Below are 19,876 nucleotides of genomic sequence, written 5' to 3' on the forward strand. Positions count from 1 at the left end.
TGAATCTTTCACAAATTAAACATCACAACAAAAGCACAAAGAACACATACGAAGTTTGATATTTAACCAAGAACGCATCACCAGAAGTCTGAACCTCTCTTAGAATTCTCAATTTCTACATGCTTGCTGACTTAATTTGATGATAGCGTCTCAACGTCATTCCTAGGTTTCCCAGTAAAAATTCAAAGCATATTCCAACATTCTACACACAAGAAACAAAGAGAAAGAATGAGAGACTTCTCAATTACAAAAATTTAAAGAATGAAACTATTTTCCCAAACAAAAATACAACTCATAAATTGAAAATTATGAGGCTGAGAGACGGAGGATACAACTTGTTTTGACTGTTTTTGTTCTAAGCATTTGTCTTGGATTTTTTGTTTTATTTAGAGGGAGAGAGCCGAGAAAATTTTAGGTAAGGTGCTCTTAAAATTTACTTTTAACCACTGGGAAAGAGTTGATCGTTATAAATATACTAATAGTGACTGGATTCATGTCCCTTCTTATAAAATGGTCGTTAAAAAGTCAAAATTCTTGTATTTATTAAGTTTATTTTGTGAATTAGATTGTTTTATGTATATAAACCAGTCATGTACATTAATTAAGGTTATATATAGAAACTTACTTGTGGCTGTGGATATGCAAGTAATCCTTCCAGGATAGCAGTGAGCTTCACTTCCTTGGCCCTTTCCATTGCCTTGCTTCCAAGATTGTATTGATAAAATGTTTATCCCTACAATCAATATCAGAAATCAGAAAAAGGCAAAATTTTGATTCTAAAAAGATAAAAACAATGCTGATTTTTAAGATATGAAATTTACCTGTCGAATCTGACTTGACTGTGTGTAGCAGGTTCTTTTTTGTTGGTTTGGATGCTTTTTGGAGAAACCAATACAGAACAAATCCTATATATACAAATCCTATGACCAAAACTATACAAATCCTATATGACTGCACGACAATGAGGGCAGTTGAGAGCCCCAAACGTCATCCAGTTCAATATGCAAATATGGTGATAAAAGTGACCACAAGAAGGAAGAACTCGCACGAGTTGTCCCTCATCATAGTCAAGCTGACATATCTCACACATGTTAGCACATTCCTCCCTAGAAATTCGACGGGCAAGAAATGTGTTAACTAGGATAGAGGCCTCAGGATGTCTCACCACGAAAGGTCTCTCCATAGAAAGACTCTGTGGGTGTGGGGGTCTATCCTGCTGTCTCTCCACAGGAAGTGTCTGTGGAGGTGTTTCCGAGATGACCTCTCCCATCTCTAATTGCCCGTCATCCCTTATCACCCTTGTATCCCTCCCCATTGTACGTGTATGTTTATATAGGACTAAAATGAAAATAACAGAAACAAAAAAAGCTACAAGTGCTCCTACAAGACCTCCTAGTTTATCTATTCGAGGATAATCTGCTGCCCAACTGACATTATCCAAGACCGGCCCCCCACACTCTGGACATGGTGCATCCCCGATAAGGCCTATATATGGACCCTCAGCAACCACCTCAATGCAATGTGCGCTCAGGGCGAGCCACACAAAGTGAGAGCTCAGAGCATATATTCCTACAACCATATTGACTTTATACTATGCTTTTTCTTATGTTTGTGATACTAAATGAAAAATTAGGGAGTACTGTTAATCTCCTAATGAGATGTTTAACTACTATATATACCAAGGTAACTAACTAGATAAAAGTAAATAAATATGTGTTTGTAAGTAGCGCCTGAAAATACAAATATGTCATAAGTTAATATATGTATAACACAAATAATGCAATAACAAAGGTCATGATAACACATACAAAACTATATTTCTAATCAGAATGCTTTTTGCGCTTATATTTTACCTAACCCGCCATTTTTCAGGCAAGTAAATATCATGCCTGGGGTGTTTTGGTATGGAGCTACATTGTAACCTTATACTATAATTGATATTTGCAGGTTATGTCCACAGAGAAAGTTGAAGACTTTTTACCTTCAAAAGCTTTCATTGTAAAGACTGAATATAAGTTGGAAGACGATATATTATTAATGAAGACAGAAAGCTGTTAAATGGAGTTACAGAGGAAAAACTCCTAAACGAACTGAAGTAAGGAAATCTAACTAGACAATGACTGTTGAAATACTAATACATTATCCTAAATAAACAGGGACAGGTACTGCCGAAACATTACTATGACTAAACTGAGAACTAATAATTGAACTGACTCGTGATGTTCCAATACGCCCCTCAAGTTAAGCAATGGGTCACTAAGCCTAACTTGAACAAATTATTCTCAAATGCATGTTTAGTCAGTGCCTTGGTGAGAGTGTCGGCTATTTGATCGGCACCATGAACATAAACAACACAAACCCATTTGATGTCGACATGGTGGCTAACAAAGTGAAAGTCCATTGCAACATGCTTCACACGCTTATGGAGGACATGATTCTTGCTTAGGAATGTGGCTCCAAGATTGTCATAATATATTGTGGGTAACTGATATACTGGAAATCACAACTCATTTAGGAGGTTGGTGACCCACAAGGTTTCAGAAAGGGCATTAGCCACCGCCATATACTCAGATTCAGTGAAGGAGTGTGAGACAGTATTTTACTTATTTGAAGACCAACTAATCGGATTGTGACCGTGGAATAAGATGTAACCAGATGTAGAAACTCTGTCAGTGTAAAGCCAAGTATTTTTCATATATTGGTCAACAAAAATACAACAATACAGCTTCATATCAAGAGATAAAATCTGTGATGGCCCTCATAAATCACTAAAAATAATTTGAAGATGTTTAGAGCTAAGCAGTGATAATTGGGAAAAAGAATGCCAATGGGCTTTATTAGATAAACAAATATTTCAGTGATAAAGTTTGTCTCGATCATGAAACGGTATTTGATGCATTTAATAGAGTAGAACAAGTGTGAGGAATAAGAATTATGTTACCAGCACCCATAGAGACATACTCATTATTGTGGTACAGTTGTAGGTTGTAGGTTGTGTGGCTCTGTTGTGATGTGATGGGTGACTCTCGAGTAAATTATCTAAAGATTGGTGGCGGCAGTAAACCCAGCTACACAGTTGGCTTTGGATTCAAAGTGATTGTGAGACTTCGAGCAGCAAACATTGGCGGTGTAGCCAATCCTAGTGCATAGTTGACAACAGTGTCATTGTGGTGGAGTATTTGGACGTGAGGTCTAGTGTCATTATTGAGAATTGTTAATTTGTCTGCCTGCAATTGTTGCGATTATTAGTGTTGAATTTGGTGGGAGTAGCGCGACTGCAACAGTGACTAGACAGTTTCTAAGCATCCTCGTGGCGAAGGAAGAGTTCATAGTCAAGTAACTTTTCAAGCAATTCCTCATAGGAGATAGCCATATCGCATGCATGAATAGCAGCATAGATCTCTCGAAACTTAGGACGACCCACACCACTAAGTATTTTGACGATGAGTTCAAAATTGGACACAGGAGAACCAACAGTGGCTAACTCATCCAAAAGGGACTGAATAGTGTGAAGAAATTCGATAATGAAGCAAGAGCCCTTAGTGACACGGGCGAGCAACCTGACCACACAAACTAAAGACCCGAGTTTGAGATATGTTCGCATAAGTGGTAAGCAAAACATCCCAAGCTCATTTAGCCAAGTCATAGAAACAACAGAGGCACTGATGGATTCATCAGAAGCCATGAGGGCATTCTGGATGGTTTGTCCTGACGGAACCAAGTTAAAACGGCATTATTTGGAGATATCTTCGTATCGAGGGAAATGTGATTGCGGGCCGGAGTGGTCCCACCAGATGGCCAAAGATGTTGGATGTTGTAGGCACTTTCCAGGTGGCGAAGTTTTGACCACCACTTAGTTTGATGGGTAATTGAGAGGCATGATTGAACTGAATGATTATGTTGGTACTCGCGGTGTTATCACCATTGACAACTCTGAGATTATTATCATTGACTACTCTGAGATTATTATCATTGTTGTTGTCATTGTTATGAGCCATTATTGATGATTGTGCGAGGAGAAGGAAGGGAAAAAATTGGATCATTCTCGTTAGAGCGTGAATAGCCCTAATACTATGTAAAGACTGAATATAAGTAATTGGAAGACGATATATTATTAATGAAGACAGAATGCTGTTAAAAAGAGCTACAGAGGAAAGTCTCCTAAATGAACTAAAGTAAGGAATTACTAAATTATAGCTCACATTAATAAAAAAAAAATATAAGTAATGAATTAATGATTCACAAATTTTCAAATCAGCATAACTACAACAATAATGTGGGAATCTCTTGGGTTATTGTTAACTAAGTCGCCACATAATTATTTAAATAATAATTCACGGATAAAAATAAACTGAGGAAGTAACATTTTTTTCTTAAAAAAGTACAAATAGAATTCAACAGATAGATTTTCTAATAATATCAAAATGTTTGTTGTCGGTACATAACGTGACTTAATATTAAGGCTGACGACTCTCTTTTTAATATAATAGTAATATTGATAAAAAAAAACTTAAATTACTTGAATCCATTTGTTTATAATTATTTGAATTTGTTGTTCATATTTAATTTTTCGCTCGCTTTCATTCATCAGTGTGGAAAACATGAGAAATAAAATGAAACAGTGAATGAAATAAATATACCTCAAAAGGAGTTGGCGGCTTAGCAGAAACCCTAGCTAGTTCCAAAGGTAAGGTAATTAGGTTGAACAACAACAATGGCCGTGCCTCTGCTTAACAAGAAGAGAGTGAAGAGGTTCATTAGACCCACGGGTATTGATTGTAGAGTGAGGAGAAAGTTCAAGGGATGTGTACTCTTGATGCCCAATATAATATTGGTTACGGGTCAGACAAGAAGACTCGCCACTATCTTCCCAATGACTTCAAGAAGTTTATATGTTGTGAGCTTGAGATCCTAATGATGCACCACAGAACTTACTGTGCAGATATCACACATAATGTTTCCACCAGGAAGAGGAAAGAGATTGTCGAGCGAGCTGCCCAACTTGACGTTGTCATAACAAACAAGCTTTTTGAATAAAAAATTGTGAAGAAAGTGGGAAATGTGTGTTGGACAGATTTGGATTCCTTGTTTGCCTATTCATCTAAAAAAAGGAATAAAAACAGGTAGACTTAGATTTAATCAAAATACACAAAAAAAGAATATTATAGTTATATATTTATATTATATATGAGTACTAATTATTTTTATATATATATTATTTAAGAAAACTCAAAATGACAACTAAGTTACAGTAACTTACCAACCGTCCCTTCATTTAGTGACAACTTTTTTCTTCTTTTTTTTTTTTCAAAAAAAATTAATAAATTCTGAGTATTATTAAGACTTTCTAATCTCACAAGTCAACAACTATTTTAGGTAATTGATTGTATACCGAAATATACAGATTAATAGTCATAGCAAACTTTGCTATGAAGTGAATTATACAAATTATAGCTATAGCATACAAATATGATTTTTATGTTTGTTAAACCTAAAATTTATTCATTAAAATACGTGTAGACTGTTGACTTGAACACTACCCCTCGGCCCCTCACATTTACAGTTGCTAGATAGTTATTGGAAGAAAATATTTACAAAATACTCGAGAAAAAAGAAGAATTACTGGAAGCAAACATTTGGAGAATTAAAGATATGGTTAAATTTTAAGGTTATGAAATTTGGAAATGAAATCGATTTTAGTAAAAAACATTATATTTCTTTACGTAAGAATTTTTTGACATGAATTTAAATTAGGCGGAGATCAAAGTTGTACCGTAATTTCTTAGATAATGTCTTGGTGACAAAGAATGTACCGCAATTTACGCACTTTGTTTTTCTTTTTCTTTTTCCTTCCCTTTTATAGGGGTAGAAAATTAATTATTGTTGTGCCGAAGAAAGAATTTTGGTTATTCACTTATTTGCCTTTGCCTTTTTAAAATTCTTTTTGAGCTATATTATTTATTAGAACTGATTTTTGTTAATTTATTTTTGAAGCATTTGTTTAAAATATCCATTACAATAATACTAAAAATTTGATCATCACAATTACACAATCCAACCAAATTATACTAACATAAAAAAAAAAATAGTACAGTGTATAAAATATATATTCCGTGTTCATATAGAGTTTGTAAAAGGATTGCATCTCAAGAAGTGTGATGTACACACTCTATCATAATATAAACATCAACGATTATTTTTACAACTAGAGCTCGTAGCTTAAGAATCACACGAAAATTACACAATGTAATTCAATAATAAATTAACATAAAACTTCATTTTTAAAGGTATAAAAAGGTATAACAACTTTGATGTTTGTGCTTTATACTTTCGTAAAATATCTTCCTAAAAAAACTATATAATATGTTTGTGCTTCCATTAAAAGTTCTTTATCTTTAATTAGGAAGAATTATGATGATATGAATATAAATCTTTCACTTTTAATCATAAATTTTAAATATAAATTCATATATAAAAAATATTTAAAGAAAAAAATATTAAATATTATACTACACAAATACAAATTAAGGGGAGAAATTTGCCAAACCGATGATCAATGCATATAATGAATATATGGCTTTTGGACACAATTACACAATTACTGAATGAATGATTATATCACAAGCAAAAGCTAATAATATACATCGCTCACTACAAACATTTAATAAAATCATTTATCTTTCTACAAGCTAATTTGAGAATTTAAAATTTAAGTCAAAATCTTTTTTTAATCATAATATCCTCGAGTCGAAAGTCTATTAAAAATAATATTTTTATATTTTAAAATAAGAATAAAGTTTGCACATATTTACTCCTTGGATATGTATTATATGTATTTATTAAAATTAGTATAAATACATATTCTTTATCATTTTATTGTTCTATATATTTCTATGAACATGTTCGTTTTCTTTTTCTTTGATTGAACTAAACCTATCGGATAGAGTTTGAATTTGATACGTGACGTACACTTAATCTGAAGATCACATGTTGTAATCTTATTATTAAATCAAAGCTCTAAGACCTATTATTGTTTGCCACTAACATAGTTAGGTATTTTGATTTAGCGTACTTTCATAGAGAGAAAAAAGCACTTATTATACAATCTAATTTCATTAATTATTAATTATTTCATTCCACTATCATCAATAATCAATATTGACTTGTGACACTATTGAGTGGAGGAGAAATTCCTAATTTTCTATTTCGAGATCGCGAATGTTACAATTTTTTACGATAAATAATCCAATTTGCTACTACCTTATTATGATTGGTAACAAATAAAATTTGTTCTTAATTAATATTATAATTTGGTTGAATTTAGATAATGTATAATCAAAATACAATATCCACCCTTTTACAATATACAATTGGTAGGTAAGTTTGGTACCTCTGGTTACTAGTAAAGATATATTGGGTGTGTCATGTGTGTGAGTGTGTTATGGGTGTACAAAAAAAAACAGCTAATTTAATACTATAAAGTATAAACTATTATATTTCATTTTCCTATAAAATTGGCAAAAGAAGAAAAATATAATCTGAAATGGAACATCTTTTCCCCATAAAATTGGCAAAAGTAGTGCACCATACACAAATAGAATCTTAAATAGAAATGAAGGCATCAGATATCACGGGATCCAAAGTCAATGATTTTTCTAAAAGGCCAAAATGATTGTTGATTTAATGATTTAAGAAAAAGTAAATATAAAAAAGAGTTAAAATCACTCTCGAATAATATGACTTATACTCTCCGCTATATTTTAGGGTCAAACTTATGTTTTTTATCCTGATTGTTGATTTAATGATTTTGCTGTATTATTTACTTTGTCCAAGTTTCAATTTTAGTTTCTTGGTTTCCTTGTATAAATCTGTTTGTTGTTCCTTTATTAATTAGCAGTTTCTTCTAGTACTATATTTTTGAAGAACACGTGAACATGCGTTGTTGAGGAAACCTGCTATTCCATATTAATTATGATTTGGCTCCATTCCCGTATAGAGTTTGTCCAGTTTCTTAAGTATTACCTTTATGATTTTGACACCAGCTGTACTTATTAATTATATGATGGATTAGATTTATTTGATTAACCAAAGGAGTTTAACCATGGTTTCCTCCTCACAAAACTTTTACAGTACTATCCAGAAAGAATCCTATGTTTTAAGAAATTTTATCAAATCATGGTTTAGATCTCCAGCTTTCCGACACTCGACCCGTGACCTAATCCCGATCCGAGACCAGACCCTTGTTCCCAATACGGGATTCGACATTCAAATTAGGACCCGATCCTAATTTGGATTCCAACTCGTGACCTGAATCCAACCTGACCTTGACTCCCGATTGAGACCCGACACCCAAACCAAAACTTAACAATTGATCCATAATTCGATCCTGACACCCGATTTGGGACCTGGCCCCTACTCCCCATACAAGACTTTGACATTCAAACTAGAACCCGATATTGACAATTGATCCCAGGGATCCGACCCTGACACCCGACTCAAGATTCCAACTCCCGACCCTTACATCCAAGTCAGGATATAACTTCTAAAACAGGATCTGACCCTGAAACTCAACTCGAGACCTGACACTTGAACCAAAACACGATCCTAAACATTGATCCGCAATCTGACCCCCACACTCAACCTGAAACTAGATCCTGACACTTGATCCCAACCCATGACTCGAGCCTGACCCAACCCTAACTCCCGACTCTCGACCCCAACATCCAACTCAAGATCCAATGTTTGAACCAGAATCTGATCCCAATACTTGACTCGAGACACAATCCCGACTCCAGACACGACCTTGACAACCTGACCCAATATTCGACTCGGAATCCGACTCCAACACTTGAAACCTGACCTTGACCCGGGATCTAACGCACAAGACCCAACCCTGACTCCGGACCCCAACATCCGCCTCAGAATCCAACTTTTGAATCGGGATCATATCCTAAGAACTAACCAGAGATCTCAACCTAACTCTTGATCCCTATACTTGACGAATTGAAACAAAGTTGTAATCATGACGAATTTGGTGCATGGTCCAGCGAGTTTGTCAACTCGAGCCAATGCTCGAATAAGATAGATTTTGCATTTTTCAAGTTCGTTTATAGTTTTGATATTGTCTCAAATTAAAAAACAGATTGAGATTTCAGATTTATTGAGGAATAAAAAGTTTGACTAAAGAAAAAAGGGAAAAAATTGTTTGTGTCTATCTTAGTTTTAGGCGTATTACAACAAAATTGGACGATGCAGAGTTGTTGAGTGCGTGAATAAGTTTCTGACTCTTTTTTTTCTGTTGATATTTCTTTTTCCTAAATTGACGTTAATTTAGTGCATGAATAAGAAATTATTTCTTTATTGGAGGAAAGGTCAATTCAGATTAATTATAGTATTAAGCACTTTAGCACCTACTTTTCCTGTCTTCTGTTTCGAAATAAATATTTCGCAAAAAAAACTATCCCATAATAAATAGTATCACTTTAAAAATGTGTAAGATAAAATTAGTATTCCTCGTCTTAATATATATGATGTCTTTTAATTTGATATAGAAGTTAAAGAAATAAAGAAATTTTCTTCAATTGGGACGCATTGTTAATTGAATGATTATATTGGTAGTTTGGTACCCTTGGTGTTATCGACATTGACAACTCTAGGAGTTGTTGATCTATGTGAGGAGAGGGAAGGAAAAACATTGAATAGTTCTCATAATTAAGAGCGTGAAGAACCACAATACACCGAATATAAGTTGGAAGATATATTATTAACAAAGACAAAAAGCTGTTAAATAAAATTAGAGAGAAAAAAATTCTTAAATGAAGTAAAGTAAGGGAATCTAACTAAATAATGACAGTTAAAATATTAATATAGTATCCTAAAAAAGGGGGGGGGGGGGGGGAGGGGGGAGGAAATTGTTTGAAACGTTACGATTAAACTAAAAATTAATAGGCAAATTAGACTAACTTGTGATGTTCTAATATTCATCACATATATTTGAGAAGTAAAATCGAATGGCGAAATATTTCATTACATTAAAATAATTGCCAAAGACCAAAAGAAGACTCAGAGAGATTTGGGGGGGACCAATTATTGGTGTCTGAACAACTTATCCTAAAAGACAGAAGACATTATTTTCTTATAAAACTAGTAAAAGTACAAATATAGAATCTGAACTAGTACTTGGAATTAAGACATCAGAAAAATGGGACCCAAGGATTTACTTTCCGATCTTTTTTAACTCTTCATTTAATAAGGTTTTTAATTAAGTAATTTTTTTTATCACCTAGTAATGAACATGGTTATTGCTTAGTCACAAATAGGAAGCTCCCTTTTGAAATAAGATTAATGAAATCTTCCTGTTGGGTCAATCAGATCAAAATATGTTTATTTCGATACAAATCGATGTTGACAACCCTCTTTAGTAGCACACTATTGTCTATTGGGGAATAATCCTTCTTAATTTCTCGAGGTTTGTCCGTTCATAAGTGAATTTACCTACATCGGCATATTGAAGATTTTCCATCTTATTTATTGTTTCTACCTCATTCTCCGTCCATCTAATATGTGAAATACCTTTCACTATAATAACATTTTTACGTGGAATTGATTCAGAGGTTCTAGAAATTGTTATCAATGAGGCTGCAAATAATTTCTCAGGGTCTGTGGCCTTTTGGGCAGGGGTGGACCCGCATAGAGTCCATCGGGTGCTCGAATATATATATATATATATAGAAATTAAGACTCATTGGTATAAAATTTACATAAAACACCTAATAAACAAGTGGATTAATTGATTCAATGGCTCATAGTGGTCGGAGTGGGCATTAAACTAGGGTTTGGCAGTCATATGTGGTAGGGAGGCACACTAAGATTGGATTGAAATTATTTTCATAACTTTTTATTATCATAACCATTAAAATAATTAATAGTCATATTCATGACATTGTTTGATATTTCATATTGTAGTTCTATAAAATGGAGACATTAATGATTATGTTAGTTTTTTAAGTTATTATGTATCCCGTGTTTATTGTATTCATATTTAATTGACTTTTCTCTCACTTTGGAAAGATTTTTCCGTATTTTCTTATGATGACCTGGTCGAGAGAGTACGATACATCGGTGTAAAAAATTTCCTTTTTTCTGTGAGCTTGGTTACATAAATATTATATCATATTATAAATTCAATAAGTTTGACACTTTCTTCTCTTCTTTTTTCTTATTTTTCTAATATACACTCTTATAAATACAATAACAAAGTTTATATATTACTATTATACATATTGTTTGCAGGCTTTTCCCAGCAAAATTGTTTCAAGTTTGTTTTTTCTATTTCACTTTGTTCAGCTCACGATTCAAGCCTTAGTTTACCGCCCCGTATAATTACGTGTCTTTTGCCTCATTTTAATTTATAGAAAATAAACAGTCATAAAAATATTCAGTGAGCAATTTGAAATAGGTATTAATATCTGTATTTTGCCTTTACGTTGATGAAAGTCAACACTGCTTTCTCTCATATTTAATTTCAGAGTAGACGTATAGATGTTGTTACGTTTTTGTAACTCGCTTAAATTTTTATTTTCACGTAAAGCTAACGGTAAAAATTTTAAGCGAGTTATAAACATATACCAACATTTTGTTGGATAAACGATTCTAATATCTTAAAAAGAAGTATTCCTATTATTGTCTTGGTTCATTTTTTCATATATTGTTAATTGTGACATATTTTGATGACTATTGAAAGTCCTTAATAGTCTTTCATGATATTCATTATGAGATTTGGTCATTCACCAAACATATTTGTTGAGTCAATTTGACCAAGCCTTAAGTGACTTGTTAATGAGAAACATTATCAATTTCTCTACCGTTGTTATAACCTTCCTATTGACCAACTTAATTGACAATTATTCTTCATCTTTATAATTATCAGCCATTAATCCTTTTTCGGCCATTAACTTGCATGTAACGTTGTGGCCTCTTACTAGGATGAAAAATCTCTCCTATAAATATTCTAAGTTCTTTTCCTCTTGGAAAGTGAGACAAATCATAAACAAATCCTATTCTTGTATGACAGTATATATACTGTGTTTTCATATTTAGTCTTTGTTAGATTTTGGTTTCTAGTTTTATACTAGAAGAACTTGTTGAATCATGGGAAATACACCTATATCGGGTGAAATATCCTTAAGGACGATGTCCTTTGACACACCTCAAGCTACTAGAATTTCTATAAGTGTTCGTGAGAAGGTATTTTTCGTAAGATTACCAACACACAGGGGCGGCTCTACAGCTTTGCAAAAAAAGCAATTGCCTTAGGCCCCAAAATTTAAGGGGCCTCATTTAAAAAAAAATAAAATAGGTTATAAGTATTTTTTTTTTAAATATCGAATATTATTTGTAGAAAATAAAAACTTTCTATAAAAGAGCAAAGAAGTAACAGAAATATGACAAATTATGAATACTATGTCTCAAGAAAGATCAAATAATTGACTATAATAAACTTCATAAAAAATATATATTCAAATTTAAGGCCTCCATTCGAATTTGGCTTTAGGCCACCGATTTATTAGAGCTGCCCCTGCCAACACATTTATATGTCTATTTTCGAACCTTGATTATTGGACATGTTTTCTTACCGTTAGCTTTACGTGAATCATGTCCGAAAATCACTGACTTTTAATGTGAAGGATGCCTAACTTTGTTTCACATTCTTTCTCAACGCATCTATATTTTCATATGTCAAAATTAAACCTATGATTCTATAACTAGCATATTTTTTTGGAGGTAAAAGAGCCGTACATGCATGTTGTCCATATCATAATGCATTATATTATAAACATGTAAGAAAGGAAAAAAAAAGAGGGGTACGAATTTGTTCATTTTCCCAAAACATGTAAGAAGGAAACCTAAAATAAATATACGATAATAGAAAGAAATTTTAAACCCGTGAATATACTTATTCACTGATGTGAACATATTTGCAAAATTTTAGTCTGAACGTGATCCTATGAATAATTTTTATTATTTATTTTAATAATTTTCTTATGTGATCCTATCTTTCTTTATATTCACTTTAACATTATTTTTTTGACTTTCTTTAATCTATTCTTACATTTTTATTTTTTCACTTTTATTTATTCAAAACTCCAAAAAATCAGGCTTTTAATTTGAGTGATGTATAGAAATTTAAAGAGGGTGGAAATGTGGAGAGATCTTTCTCTTACTAATGAGAGTATATATAGGCAGAGAGAGATCTCCGGTTACTAAAATAATTTATCTTTAAAGAAAAATTAATATAATAAATAATTTCTTAAGAAAGTTATCAAAATTATAATGGTCAAAGTAAATGGAATGATGACGGGTGAGTATTCCAAATTAAATTAAGTGCTCGCACCAAATTAAAGATTACCGAAAACAGATGGGATTTTATAAGATATTTTGAAATTTGTTTCAACTTTTCTAGCAGGTTATTTGAAAGATATCAAAAAGCAGAAAAAGGTTGGGTGGTCCTGCGAGAAAACTGAAAAGGGTCGGTCATTTTTTACCAATATACGTTTATGATATATATAAATACATTTCAGTACGAATTTCAATTTTTTCTTTTTTCTACTATTCTTTCACAAAGATAGTTTTTGACTTAAATAGGAGTAGGTTATTTTAGAAACACATTAAAAGATGAAGGGGAAAATGAGAGATCGGGTAGTAAGATTCTACAACAATTATATTATTGAATGAAATAACTGAAAATAGTTACAAAGAAATTTTTTATGAACTCGTTTTGTCATTGTAATTTTCCTAAATAAAAGTTCCTAAGTTAGAGGGTGTTTGGCTTGGCTTAAAAGTTGATCAAATCTACTTTTAACTCAGTTTTTGACTTTTGAAAGTGTTTGACAAATATAAAAAATAATTTAAAATAAGTCAAAAATTACTTAAAATAAGTTGGGAAGTGTTTGGGAAGGTGAAAAATGACTTAAAATAAGTCAAAAACCAAAAGTAGGTCTCTCCCTACTTTTTATTTTTTGACTTAAAAGTCATTTCAATTTGACTTTTTATTTTTAACTTAAAAACTATTTTTTTTAAGTCAATCCAAATGGGCTCTTAGTTTACACATTTGAATTTAATGTAAAATATTCCTATCGGAAAATGGTCGTGTTTAACCTAATAATATTTTCATAAATAAGTTATATTTGTTATCGTTATACATTGTCAACATATTTATTATTTTTATTCAGTTATATCTACCCTTAATGCATTAAATGTTCATCTCCGAGCCACCTTATTTTTCTACGTGGACACATTTTTCCTTAATTAAATCTGCTAACTTATTTAAAGTACTCTCTTAACACGTCCGTCTGATTCACATTTTAGCCAAATATGGAATTTGAACCGGTAACCTAAAACAAGCAACATTTGAAGTTTGAACCTCCTTATCACTATACTAAATTTTTCATTATATTAAAAGGGATTCAACATTTAATATATTACCACAAGAGATAATTGTCAAATTATGATTGGTTTGTGCGAATTTGGAGTCTTCAAAATGAGTGATTTATGGAATAACTTCAAGTTGAAAGCAATAAGTTCAGTTTTAAGATATATTCGCCCCAAATTTGGAGAATTTCTATTGTACAATGATATTGGTCAAATGTTGAATTGCCATGATGTTGGTCAAACATTATTTAACGTCGGATATCCCTTTAACAAATCTGTCTGGTTATGTGGTCAAGTAACTTAGGGTAGTATTAAATATTTCCTTCTCTTCTTCCCCAATCTAAGTATTAAAGTGAGAATAGGGAAATATCACTGCTTCTTTTAATTCAATTTTGTCTCATGTTTAAGGTTGTTAAGTGCTAAATTTGATAGAATAATTAGTTATCCAAAAATCATTTGTATTTTTGTTGTTGCGGATAGATCCTAATCCTTATATATTTATTACACGGACCTCACCAATCCGGGTCCATTTTGGACCCTCCTTTGCATATCCTCGAGTTCGAGTTCAAGTCCGAGCCTCATTGATCCAACGAAGTTGAAAAGGGAGCTAAAATACAGATCTCGGAAACCGAAATTGGGATGTATACGTTAGTATACATACAATATACAGCAAGTATACATTGGTAGTATATACAGTGATACAACGAAATTGGGCCAGGCCCAAAGCGAAATGCAGCAAATAGTCTGAAAAGACTAAATTACTTAGAATTGGGACAAGAAGAACGAATTTGGGCCTACCAGCCCAAATAGTTTGAAATTTGGGCAAGGCCGAAGTTTCTGATCTATTTCGGGCCTCAATTACTGCTCCAAATTATTTTGGGTTTCAGACCCATACTCCCTGGTCTTTAAAATGGGGAAATCACATAAATAGGCTATATTAAAAAAATATTTACTATCTACAGCAATATAATTTTTATAACTAAATATAACAATTTTTTGGATTAAGAAATTGTACAATCTAGTTTGCTTCGCCTACCCTTTTTTTCTCTTTCCTCTTCTTCTTTTAATTTTTCTTCTTTCTTCTTCGCCTCTCAGTGTTATTCTTTCTTTGCTCCTCTTCTTTTTTTATTCCTCTTCTTCAACTTCTTTTAAAAATTTCATTTAAATAATTATTCTCAACTCAGTTTTTGCCCAGATTTCACTATTTTTACCCAAAATCACAACGAAGAGGAATAGAAAAAATAAAAATTTGTACAATATCATGTTCTCAAACAAAAATTTCAAATCTCTAAAATTATAGCAGCAAGAATTCACCATTGATAGTCAGTTAGGATCAGATCCAGAGGATTATCAATAATTTCTTAGAAGGGATCGAACTTAAACTTAAAATCATCCCTTTGTCTCAATTTATGCATCATCCATGACTTTACTTTTCTATTTCTGAGGGGCCGAAAGTACTACGGATGTATTCAGGTTCATCTTTGCAGCCAGCTGAATATTCATTGAAAGAGACAACCCCTGTCTTTGGATGAGGGTGTATAGTGGGGGGGGGGGGGGATCGAGTTGTTCGAGGTGGAAGAACATTCAGCACATATGACCTCGGTGAGCCTATGCAATTCCTGTTTGTAAGAGTCGTGAAAGCACAAGATTTGCCTTCCAAAGATATCACAGGAAGTCTCGACCCTTATGTTGAAGTAAGAGTTGGGAACTACAAAGGAGTCACACTGTCACGACCCAAGCCTAGGGCCTAGACGTGACATGGCAAATGAGGAACCCGAAGGAACCCCAAACAAGCCTCTCAAACTTGTCATCACACTTCATCGGTCGCGGAAGTACATTCAATATTTATTTAACGGGAAATAGGGACTAAGGGCAAACCATTTCAAAATGACATCATAGAACAAGAGTCAAACTCATTTACAAAATACTTGTCCAACGCACACCTCTACATACATAGATAGGACGGGGCCATGACATACTACCGGCTCCCCTCATAGTCAAATTACAATTGCAAGCTAAAGTCTCAAAACTTAGGAGTAGGAAACATAACATAGCCCTCGAATAATTGAGGACTCACCAACAACTCGGATAAGCACCGTACTAGCCACATGAATGGAGAGAAGGATCAAGAGTAGCTCCGGTCCCTACATGGTGACATCATGTAGGCAAAATATGCGTTAGTACTTGGAATGTACTAAGTATGCGGGGTGCAACACAACAATAGATAAGGACACAATCGAAATACAAGAAATAGTTTCATAGGCATTATGAATAACAATATGAGGATGCATGATCAAAGTGAAGTCAAAACATGTTTAAGTAAATCTATACTAATAGTAGATATCATATGTGTATGCATGATCCAACCAATCTATAACCCCAACTTAGGATGGGGGATGCCGTTCACACCCAGACACCCTAGTGGCAAGGAATAAACCCCTCACATGGTTGATGTTGGTCACACCCCAAGCATCTTAGGTGGTGAGATATAAACCTCTCACATGGTTGATGTTGGTCACACCCCAAGCATCTTAGGTGGTGAGATATAAACCTCTCACATGGTTATCCGGTTCTTTTTCCCCGGACCGGGCATGGTCATGCAACACTTTATATAGGAAATTCCCATTAGGCTCTAATGCAATCTCACGTATGGAATGAACATATACACAAGCTTAGTTTGTCATCAACACATCTCTGGATTTCCATACATCTCATAACTCAAGCTTTAAAGCATCGATTCATCAATTCTCCATAGTTGGACATTTTGTCAAACACCTTGAAGACATGTAATGGAATCAAAGAGCATGGAAAATAGGGTAGTAATTATGCAGCCAAACCAGTGAACAACCTACAACAACACCTTTTTAACACCCACAATACCACATGAAAATCTCCACATCCATTCCAAATTTAGGTTCAAGTTCTAGAGTCACAACATGCTCAAAACAATCACTTTTCATGTTTAAAATTCAATGTGCAGGAAATTATTACAAAGAACAAGACTAATTTATGAATCTTAACTTAAACCATGAATTAGTGAGTAGAATAGAGTCTAGGCACTATGGGTGGAAGGACCCATGAGTTCAACACCACATACCTTGAGTTTTTATGAAGGTCTTGAGAGTGTCTTCAATGGAAGCTTGGAACTTGGAGCAAGAGTCTCTTCAATCTTGAGGAAGGTTTTGGATTAGGGTTCTTGAGAGAACTTGAGAGAAAATGTGTCTAAGTATGGGAGAGGTGTTTTGGGAAATGTTTTAGAGATGGGAATTGAACTAATGGTATATAGGAAATAACATATGCCTTTTGGAAAAATGGTCCAACACTTAGAAAAAAAAATGAGGCGGGTGAACAGTAAAAACGCTCACTGGAAATTGCCTTTCCTGCCGGACAGATTTTACGAAAATGGGCATAACTTCTTCGTCCGAACTCCGAATGAGGTGAAACGAAGTGCGTTAAGTATCTAACTCAAAGGGCTTTCCATGGATATGTTATTGGCCACCCAATAATTTGTGTGCTAGGAGATATGACCCTCCAAAGTAGACCCTCGAAAAAGGCTTCACTTGGAAATTTCGGATTTTGGTACGGTTGCTCTAAAATTTGGGTTAGACCCATTTCCCACTCAATTTGACCCCCTAAACAAGAATATGAAGTCGGATTTTCGAAAAACGAAACGGATTTTTTTTTTTTTTATATATAGGTAAACAAGTTTCCGGTAACTTCCGAAGCACATTTTTAAGAACTTTTTGGGTCATTTCACACACAACACTTTGAGAAAAATCAAAGTCCAGAATGGAATACAGTACTATTTGCTTTTGCTAAAGAAAGAATGCAGTCTTCTATTTTGGATGTTGTGGTTAAAGGATAAGGATATACTGAAAGATGACTTTATAAGTTGATCTGCATGAAGTTCCAACCTCAGTTGCTCCAGATACTCTATTGGCTCCAGAGTAGTATCGCCTATAAAATAAGAAAGGGGAGGAAAAATAGGGGGAACTGATGCTTGTTGTGTGGATTGTACACAAGCTGACAAAGCATTTCCTGATGCTTTCCATACAGATGTAGTTAGCTAGTCCAACACCTATGTCAGTGCAGTCCAGCCAAATCCGCGATAAAATGTACCATTCCCCTAGGTTATGGTATGTTCGTGTCAATGTTATTGAAGCACAAGACTTACTTGTTATTAATTAGAACATTGTTACTGCCTACAGTTTTACTGCATATAGGTTGTTAGCTTTGTATCCAGACCACTACTTTAGGAGGTTGTTATCTCATATTCCTAATTCATAGGTTTAGTTTCCACCGTAGGAGGGAGAGTCTGTTATTTAATTAGTGTATATGTATCAGTTTAGGATTCATTAAAAAAACGATCCTTTTGCTACATCTTGCTCAAGTAATTATACTTGTGTCAGAGAAATATCGTCTTCCTGATGTCTGTGTGAAGGCTCGGATTGGTAACCAGTTGCTGAGGACCAGGACATGAACTCAAATATGCAAAGAAAATGAAATTTCTAACCATGAAGACTAACACTAACTTATTATATGACATGAAACATATACAAACTTTCAATATCTTTATGAGAATAACCAAGGAGCCATTCAAAGGCCAATCAGAAGAAGCCAACGGTAAGTATTTACATATAAATCTTTCATAGCATGTATTAACTTAGAATGTCAAATGCTAATGAAGACCTTGAACATCATACAATGAACAAAAACAACTCATATCAGACGAAAAAGAGGAAATAGCTTAAGTTTAATTCTTCTCGGAGAAGCAGCAGCTGCGGCAACACAACATCTACTAATATTGAAAGGGCAGCAGCACCAAACTTATCTGAAACCTCATTGGTATCACACTTCTTTGACTGCTGGATACAAAGTGAGCACGTAGGAAAAAAGGATGATGAAGAACTTGCTATCTCCTGTATTCAGATTAGCAAACCAGAAATAATAAAAGATGAAAAGAAAAACACAAAAAACTATCTGAGTCCACAGAATCCATTGTGTGTCCTTAAGAAATTTAATCTCCTCAAGTACCCGAGGTTGCAGATTAATTCCTCCCAAGATAAAACGGATTAACCATTAAAGAAGCAGTGGTACCACAAACTTCGATAATTTCAACGAACTCAAAATGACAGCAACGAATCACACACATAGACACGATCGATCGATTTTGTTTTGTAAGAAATGTATGCAAAAGAAGGGAAGAATTCGATACAGAAAAATGAGAGAAAACCTCTCTATTTATTGCCAACAAAGGATAAAAGTCACAACCCTTTGGAAAGAAGACAACCTTTCATAAAAACCACAACACTTTGGAAAAGGCATAACCTTTCAAACGGCCACAATCCTTTAGAAAGGACACAACTTTTCATAAAGTTCACAACCCTTCGGCATAGTCACAACTCTTCAGGAGAGTCACAACCCTTCATTTCCTGTTCACACCTTT

The 19,876-nt window shown here is 33.7% G+C and overlaps 1 pseudogene; it reads left to right on the plus strand.

Annotated features, from left to right (window-relative positions):
* Nucleotides 1-4,714: 4,714 nt before the first annotated feature.
* LOC125826242 (FT-interacting protein 7-like) lies at nucleotides 4,715-18,910 on the plus strand (annotated as a pseudogene).
* The last annotated feature ends 966 nt before the right edge of the window (nucleotides 18,911-19,876 follow it).

Source organism: Solanum verrucosum, unplaced genomic scaffold, assembly GCF_900185275.1.
Source record: "Solanum verrucosum unplaced genomic scaffold, falcon-dt-bn FXZP01000060.1, whole genome shotgun sequence".
Taxonomy (NCBI): domain Eukaryota; kingdom Viridiplantae; phylum Streptophyta; class Magnoliopsida; order Solanales; family Solanaceae; genus Solanum; species Solanum verrucosum.